Genomic DNA, 8,771 nt, shown 5'->3' on the forward strand with positions numbered 1-8,771 from the left:
AATCCTTCTTCCGACACAGCAATGCTATCAGTTCCTCGAGAGACCTGCGAAGACGAGAGAGAAACGAAGCCATAAGGGGAAGGGGAGAATGAGAAACCCTAGAGAGAAAAAAAAAGGGAGAGAGGAAGAGGGAGAGAGTGAGAAATTTGAAAAAAATAAGGGGGATTAAGAATTTGTAAGGGTTAAAAATTATACCTTTCGGGCGGGTAATTGAAGAAGAAAGGAAGAGCCCTTCTTTGTATTGAGGTGTGCTGTTTTTGACGGTGTAATTTGTGAAGGGTCTAATGTAATTGAGTGTGTGTGTGCGTGAGAGAGAAAGGTCGCAACCTCCAACCAGGAAGAGAGACACAAAAACAGATAGAGCGAGAGTGAGACTTCGAAACCGAGTTTAGTATTTTTCCTGTTTATTTTATTCACACTTGTTGCACGTCCTGTGTATTTTGGGACATAAATTTTGAAAAAAAATATTTTTAAATATTAGTTTAATTATTAAAAAAAATCAAATAAAATGTATGTCATGCAAATATCAAAATTACCACTCCTAGTGGTAAACGAGCAAGTCGAGTCGAATATGAATTGATCAAAAACGAGTAAAAAATAAAAATATATAAGTTACTCGACTCGACTCACATTTTAAATGAGTAAAAATGAGTTACCCAATGGATAATATGGGTACCCATATTATAATAGAAATCTTGTTAAAAGCTTTAAAACAAAAAAAATTAAGTTTTTTTTATCACTTCTCTCCACCCCTACCAGCCCCCGCCTACCCCCTATCCCAAAAAAAAATGTAAAAAAAATTACCACCCCACCTCCCTACCACTCCCCCACACCCCCTAACCCCCCCCCCCTCCACACCCCATCCAAAAAAAAATTAACAAATTTTTAAATTTTTTCATTAAAATTTTTTAAATTTTTTTAAAAAAAAATATTACCATCCCACCCCCCTACTATCCCCTCCCTCCAAAAAAAAATTAACAAAATTTTAAATTTTTTCATTAAAATTTTTAAAATATTTTTAAAAAAAAATTACCACCCCATCCCCTCCCCCTCCACACCCCACCAAAAAAAAATACAAAATTTTAAAATTTTTCCAATTATTTTTAAAAAAAAAAAAAATTACAACCCACCCCCTACCCCCTACCAACCTCCCACCCCTATCCCATAAAAAATGTAAAAAAAGTTTCATTTCTTTTATAGATTTTTTTTTTAAAAAAAAAAGACTTTCTTACTACCCACCCTTTATCACTTTTTTATTTGTTTGTGTGAATGCATATCTTTTACCCATTTTATTTATTTAATTATCCACTTTTAAATGGGTAATATGGGTATTACTCGTTTTTACCAATTTTTAAATGAATTGGATACCCAACCCATTTAAAATGGGTAAATATGAGCGAATACCCATATTAATTACCCATTTTGCCACCCCTAATTACCACTATAAAAACTCAAATTTCAAGTTTCAATGCTCTTTGCTCTCTATTCTTCTTTTCTATCTATGCTTTGTTCAATTTTATCATATTTATTAAAAAAAATAAAAATGGTTGGTTGTCTGAGATTTATAAACTTAAATTTAAACTTAATCTATACTAGAGTTTGAACATGATAATCTTATAGGAAAATGTAACAAAGAACATACCTTAAGAAGTAGAGGACATATCATAGAGAGGAGCGAAAGCATTTGTTAAAAATCTGATTTCTACCTTTTTGCTCTGACCTTAAATTATCATAACTATGAGTGATGAAAAAATAGAAAAAATTATGTGATAACTTAAGAGATGAAGTGAAGATCAATTTGTAAAAAATGTGATTTAATATGGTATGTTCATCAAGTATCCTATGCAACTAACTAAATTTGTTCTTCATTAAATATTTATGAATTTTACATTAATTGTGTTACACATTTCTATTATAATAAAGGTCTAATGTTTTTTTACTTGGTTGACCACATAACACAAATATTTAATGACATATTTATTATTTACTCACAAAACAAAGATCTTCTCTTCATTTTCTTGACCTCTAATTTTTTTTAGAAAATAATCTAGTCTCATAAACTTAAAATTAATGTATATTAGAATTGAACAAGAGAATCTTACATAAAAAAAATAGAAATAAGTGTCAAAAACACACCTAATTATTCTCTTTTTTTGAGTTTCATACATAAACTATCACTTATTAGTTTGAGAAACGCACATCTCTCTTTTATAACACTCTCACCATGGTATGTGTAATACACTCTCTTTTTTATTTAAAAAAAATGTCACATCACACTTCACATGGACAAAACATTCTATGCACCTTGACAAAAATTAAATAAATTATTAGTATTAGTAAAAATTAAAGATTAAAAACTTATTATTTAAAAAATATATTTTTTATAAAATAAAATGTAAAATATTTTTCTTACCCCATCATCACTTCCTCTCACCGTACACCCCCCCCCCCCCTCCTTTGTTTGTTTAAATTTCTTTTATAAAAGTATTTGATTTTTACATATTTCACCCCATTTTAATTTTTTTTTAAAACAATACTACCCACTCCACCTAGCCTTTTACTTTCAAATTTTTTCTCGTTTTGTGTTAGATATATATATATATATATATATATATATATATATCGAAAATATTTTTTATTTGCCGCCGCAAGACTTTTTTTAAAATAATTTTATTTATTCATGTTATATTCAGTACACAAGTAGAAAAAAAAAATCCTAAAAATATATGTACATATCTAACACAAAACGAGAAAAATGTAAATAAAATAAAATAAATTAATTAGGAGCGGAGAGTTCAATAGGATGGGGTAGAATTTTTATTTTTTTTAAGAAATAAAATAATATCAATTTTTTTGGGGGAATGAGTGGGTGGTTTGGGGGGGGGGGGTGAAGTATGAATTTTTTAAAAAGATTTTATAAAGGATTTTTTTGGAAAAAAAAAGGATGGAATTGTCGTGTTCATTATAGCGAGTTGCACAAAGGCAGAAACTCAAAAATTCTCCCCAAAGCCCTCATTTCGCAGCACACTTTGATCCTTGACGTTCCAACATAATCCATTCATGCAAAGATCAATATAGGGAGTTCTACTCACCGGAATTCACTTCCGGAAAGCCCTATGAATTTCTTAATGTCTTAGCTACTAAAAATATGATACAAGACTAGACATACTACCCAATCCATTTTCGAATTGCCCTACACCACACCTCATTCTGATTTCACTTGAGACTGGCTTAATCCCAAATTTTCAAATCACTATAAGTTTTATAGATTCAAATCTTTCATCATTGGTCTACGCATAGCAATCGGAATGGGTCATTATAATTTTCTATATTTAATGTAAATTATAACCTACCCCGATGCCAAGTTGATGCCTTGATACTCCTGCAACTTTATTTTTTTTCTATCGAGTCAAAATTTTAACGAAAAAATTGTAAGAAAATGATCGAGAAAACCCTATAAAATTCGTTTTTGTTGTGGTCTTCTAACACACAAAAAAAATAGTGTAGTCTTCCAACACAAAAAGAAGAATATTATGTTCTTCTAACACAAAAAGAAGAATATTGTGGTCTTTGAAGGAATGAAAACAGGAGAGACTGGTTAAACTCCTCTTTGTTAGCGACAAAATTGTTTCTTGAACAACTTTCCCTCGCTGCTTTTTAAAATGCTTCATCTATAAAATTTCTTTAGGAGAAAGAAATCCCCCTTTGATTAGAAGTTTAACTCTTGAAATAATTTAATTCAAATTTATGTTTGCGACTTTCGGTACAACAGTTCCTGACCGATGTAGTGTGCCCCATCAAATCATATCCCACTTTTGTTATGATTTATCTATCTTAGAACAAAACTCATATTGGGATTTTTAAATTTTTTACTATCGTATTGCGGAAAGTTCAATAATGATGAAACAGATCGTTATAGAATTCTCTATCTTATAGATTTTTCTATATGACATAATAATTTTCATTTTTCTATCTAAGTATTTTTTAACCTTATTAACATATACTTTGAGAGCATTTGTCACTTGAGTATTTTCTTTCTTTCAGCAAATAGATATATTCATAATCTGAAAATTATTCATAAAAATTATAATATATTTTCTCCACCAAAAAATGAAATACTAAAGGATCTGCAAGTGCTAGTGTGTATAATTTTAAGAGACTGAGTGTTTTTTGTGATACTATTTTTACTATGTTTGATTTGTTTTACCTTTACAATCCAAATGTATATCAAGGTTAGCAAGATTTAAATTTATGAGAATTTACTATTTCTTTTAATTCTTTCTTGGGATGAATAATCATAAGCGTTTGTGCCACAAGTAAACAAAACATTCATCTAATGAGCTACCATTAGTTTCACTATTATAAGGAAAGCAATTCGAGAAATATATCATGAAATTACAAATTATGTATAAGTCATTTTTATAAATTGAAAAATTGATGTCAAAGTTTAAAATAAAATCTAGAATCATTAAATTCTGAAAAAGAAATCAGATTCCTAATAATTAAGGAACATATAAATGTTTATGATCATTAGGTGATATTCATTATCGTAGATTGAGTTTCAAGTTCATGTGCCTTCAAATAAAACTTATATGATTTCTCAAAAGTAAGAATAACTTTAGAAGAATTTAGTAGTTTGGATAAGAATTCTTCCTACTTAATAAACATAAAAGTAGTTATACTAGAATCAAATCACCAAATATTATAAAGTTCTTTAGCTAATTTTTGATTAAGACCTATTGCACACATCTCATCATATTGTTGTTGAGAATTCTAACAAGTTTTCCTTCGTGGCGCGCTAGAGCTTCTAGGGCTAAGCCCTTAATAAAAGCTTCTGCGCCTCATTCATTTAGAATCGGAGGTAATTATATTTTTTATTTTTGAAATCAGATCATGAACTCACACAATATTTCTATGTTTCCTTGAGTGATTTCAAATATGTACACTTTTCTTATTTGTACATTCTTTGCATTGGCATACTCTTTTATAAAAAAAAAAAATCACAGTATTTCAAAAAGTTTACTTGAATGACTAGGTATTAAAGAGCACAATGTCATTGCTCCCTTTAGTATATCAAAGATTTTCAGCAAGTCAGAACTGGCAATCCTATCGTATTCTGCTCGTCGATAACATCATAATGTTGAGTATTGATCAGTTTGAATGTTGAGATTCTTACAGAAAAATCTCCTACCCATTCATGTTTCGAGTCTCTTCATTGATAGAACTAACTTCGTTGACAGATAATCATTCAAGAGTGAATTAGCGTTGGTAATGTCTAATCAACATTACTAGTGTCATCCATTAAATCAATTGTTCACTTAGCTTCACAAAAGACAGAGTTTGTTAGTGAACAATTAATTGAACCTAAAACAATATCTTGGTCCTTAGCCTCACAACAAGCGTCAAACTACTTACCCTAAAAAAGGTACAATTGAATTTGTACGTGATGTTTAAGGGCAAGTGGATTGAATCGATAGAGATTGTATAAATATACTTTAAATACAAAATGAATTAGCGACAAATAAATAGATCAATGAAATTGAATAATTAAAGCCTGACTGATTTCAGTGATATCCTTGATAAAGATGACCACAAAACAACTTGAAATACACGAGAAATGATAAGAATTGCAATCTTACTTATTATAATTAAAATACGAAAATTGATAGGGTAAAATTCAACGATCCTCTATTATGAAGATTTGACCTTTCTTATATGAATGATTTTTCCTTGACTTGATAACTCATAAATATTTCCTATTAATGAGGTCTCACTTGACTTTAATGACAAAGATGTAATGTTCGGTATTGTCCTTGCACGGTTGCATAACGACTAGCTTCATGATCCTTCCTTTTGAGTATTTAAACTTCAATCAGATTTCGAACTTTATTTCAATTTCTCTTCTTCAAAATGAATCCTGTTACTTTCTTCCAATGTAAAACACTACTTTTTATGTATATTCGTACACACACCACATCTATTTTTACCTTATACAATATATTGTCTCCCATAATGTCATTTTCCCTAATGAATTTGCTTTCATGAGACTATTTTGTAACACTACTAAAGTTGTAGTTAAAATTTTAGTTCTCCCAAACAACCCAAGGATGTCTAGAAAAGAAAAAAAAAAAAGAGAAAAAGGAAAAGAAAATCGTAAACAAAGTCAAAATAGTTCTGAAGTTATCATTGCCTGAGTGCGCGTGACGACGACGGCGGCGGCGACTACGACGGCGACGAAGCTGGGCAACATTGCTCCAAAGTGATTTCTGTTCTCATTTGATTCCTCCTTCAAAAAGTCTCCGTAATTCTCTCACCATCAATTTCAATTTCACCAAGAAAAGGTAACATCGTTTCCTCCCTTCACATATGTAATTGATGCTCTTGAATTTCCCCTTTTTGAACTGTTCCCAATGCGCTTTTGATTGCTAGAATTAATGGACCGGTGTATAAACTCAAAGTATATTGCGTCGTTCTCTTTTTCTCTATTTGCTGTTGCAATTAAAGAGTTAAAGTTCTGAATTCCGTGGTTCTGCTGTGGACTTGGAATTACTAGTCGTTTCATATAGTTATTGCTGTTTTGACGGCCATTTAGTTACCTTTTTCTTTTCTTTTTGATAATCGTGGTCAACTTGCGCACAACTCGACGAATTCCACGGATACCTCCCACAACTAACAGGTACCGGGTAACTTTGTCAACCAAGACTAGTATAGATGAGAAGAATCACCTAGTATTTTTGTCTCTGCTAGGATTTGAATATGAGACCTTATGGTTCTCAACCCAGTTCATTGACTACTAAGTCACACACTTGGGTTGCCATTTGGTTATCTTTTGTAGCCGAATTTTGTACTTCTAGAAACAAATTGCAATTACCTTACCTGGACGCAAGCTGTACATTATCTTCAATACAACAGTTGACCGGCATACAAAAATTCCTATCACTTAATTTCAGCTATGTTTAGGATGGGTAAAATAGCTAGTGAGTTTATTTTTCTTTATTTGCCTGTAAGGTGTAATTGAAATTAAGTACTATTCTAATAGAGGGGTAGTCGCCTCAAGGATCATTATGAAGCAAGTAAAGATACATCCATTCTTCAAGATTAATTAAATGCTAGAATGTTTCTCAACAAATGGTTGGTATATTGAAAGGGGTGATTAGCAAGTTGGTAGATTCTTAGCAAATGACATTCATTAAAGGGAGACAAACTATGGATGCAATCTTGATTGCCAATGAAGCTGTTGATTCTAGAGCTAAGCAGAAGAAACCAGACATTCTATGTAAGCTGGACATAGAGAAAGCTTATGACCATGTTATTGGAGATACCTTATGAAGATATTAGGAATGGTGGCTTTTGGGAAAAATTGATTGAAATGGATAAAGCGATGTATTTCAACAATCAGCTTCTCAGTTCTAGTCAATGGTTCTCCGACAGGATTTTTCCAATCACATAGAGGACTTAGGCTTAAGTTACTAGTTTCAAAATTACAAAAAAAATAGAGGACTCAGGCAAGGTGATCCTTTGTCACCTTTTCTGTTCCTAATTGCTATGGAAGGATTGAATAACATGATCAAGACAGCCAAATTAAAAGGTTGGATAAAGGGTTTTTGAAGTGTCTAGAGAAGAGATTGACAATTTGGAAGCGACACATCTACAATATGCAGATGATACACTTATCTTTTGTGATGTTGAGGAAGATCAACAGAAGCACTTAAGAGTGATTTTGGTTCTGTTTCAAGGGGTCTCTAGTTTGCATATGAAATGCAGAAAGAGTCTAATGTACCATATTAATGAAGTCAACAACATGAGCTGGTTAGCAACAATCCTTGGCGGTGAAGTTGGCACTCTACCAACTATATGCTTGGGATAACCTTTGGGAGCCAAATCTATGTTCATAGATATATGGAACAGTGTGACTAAGAAGTGTGGAAAAAAACTAGCCAGGTGGAAAACACAAAACTTGTCTACGGGTGAAAGATTGACACTAATCAATTTAGTACTTGATGCTCTTCCTACTTACATGATGTTCCCTTTTCCTATCCCAACAAGGGTCACCAAGAGGCTGGACAGTATTAGAAGGAAATTTCTATGGCAGGGTAATAAGGAAAAGAAAGGATTTCACTTGGTAAAGTGATAACTGGAAAGAAGAATGGTGGTTTGGTGATTAAGAACCTAAACTTGCAAAGTAAAGCTCTTCAAATGAAATTGGAAGTACGCAAATGGTAAACAACTGATGTGGGAATGTGTGATTGGGATAAATATATAGCAGAAGACAAATGGATGATCAAAGAGGTGACTTTCCCTTATGAGGTCAGCCTTTGGAGGTCCATTAGCTGTGGGATGAAATGAAGAACAACTCAAAGGTGAAATTTTTTGATGGGAGAAAGACCCATGTTTTGGAAGGATAACTGGCATGAGAAAGGCAACTTGGAAGAGTTATTTCCTGATGTTTACAACTTAGTTACAATTCAACAAGGGTTTAAAGCAGATTTATGGACACTACAGGGGTAGAACTTCAACTTCAGAAGACAACTCAATGACTGGGAGGTTTAGAGAGTAGCTGAATTTCTCAACACAGTGGAGCCTTTCAATGGACTTCAAACAAGGGAGGATATTATAGTGGACAGGAAACAATAGAGGAGTTTATAAAGCCAATAGATCTTATAAACTGATGGATCAGACAAACCGACAAATTACAAATTGGCCATGGAAACAAATATGGAAAAGCAGAATACCCTACAAAGTATCTTGCTTTGTCTGGTTGTTGGCCAAGG

At 32.1% G+C, this 8,771-nt stretch overlaps 1 protein-coding gene across 1 annotated transcript in view; it reads left to right on the forward strand.

The window, feature by feature from the left end:
• The first annotated feature begins 6,183 nt into the window (after positions 1–6,183).
• LOC125814622 (syntaxin-52-like) overlaps positions 6,184–8,771 on the forward strand; it is an 8,362-nt gene continuing 5,774 nt past the window's right edge. Inside the window, exon 1 of the mRNA XM_049494089.1 lies at positions 6,184–6,341. The gene's annotated coding sequence lies outside the window, so the exon portion shown is untranslated. The remainder of the gene's footprint in view (positions 6,342–8,771) is intronic.

Source organism: Solanum verrucosum, unplaced genomic scaffold (genome assembly GCF_900185275.1).
Source record: "Solanum verrucosum unplaced genomic scaffold, falcon-dt-bn FXZP01000268.1, whole genome shotgun sequence".
Taxonomy (NCBI): Eukaryota; Viridiplantae; Streptophyta; class Magnoliopsida; order Solanales; family Solanaceae; genus Solanum; species Solanum verrucosum.